Here is a 402-nt window from a genome sequence, read left to right as displayed (position 1 = left end):
ACCTGCCCGTGGTAAAAATCTAATACATCAGAAATTGTAGTGTATTCGCATTTGTATGCATGTCTGTGATAACCTTTATTAATTAGAATGCGACGTTAATTGACGCATCACGACCCAAGTATGAATTAAATTTGAAAAAAATAAATTCAAAAACAGTGTATATTTATCTAATGCAGTATAATATATATTTAATTAATGATGGAAATTGAATTATATACACACCGGATAATTAAGGAAATGCGATTTACGGTTTGATCAAACACAATTCTTATGAATTTAATCGGTTAAGCAATGTCTAATGCAATATTTATTATTGCGGAAAAACAGCTTAAGTGTGGTAGATTTGACACAAATCAATATCTCAAATCGTAGGTAGGTTGGTTAGGGCTTTAGGTCACAGTC

The sequence above is a fragment of the Myzus persicae genome, unplaced genomic scaffold (genome assembly GCF_001856785.1).
Source record: "Myzus persicae strain clone G006 unplaced genomic scaffold, MPER_G0061.0, whole genome shotgun sequence".
Classification (NCBI taxonomy): domain Eukaryota; kingdom Metazoa; phylum Arthropoda; class Insecta; order Hemiptera; family Aphididae; genus Myzus; species Myzus persicae.
Note: the sequence above shows the minus strand (reverse complement) of the source record.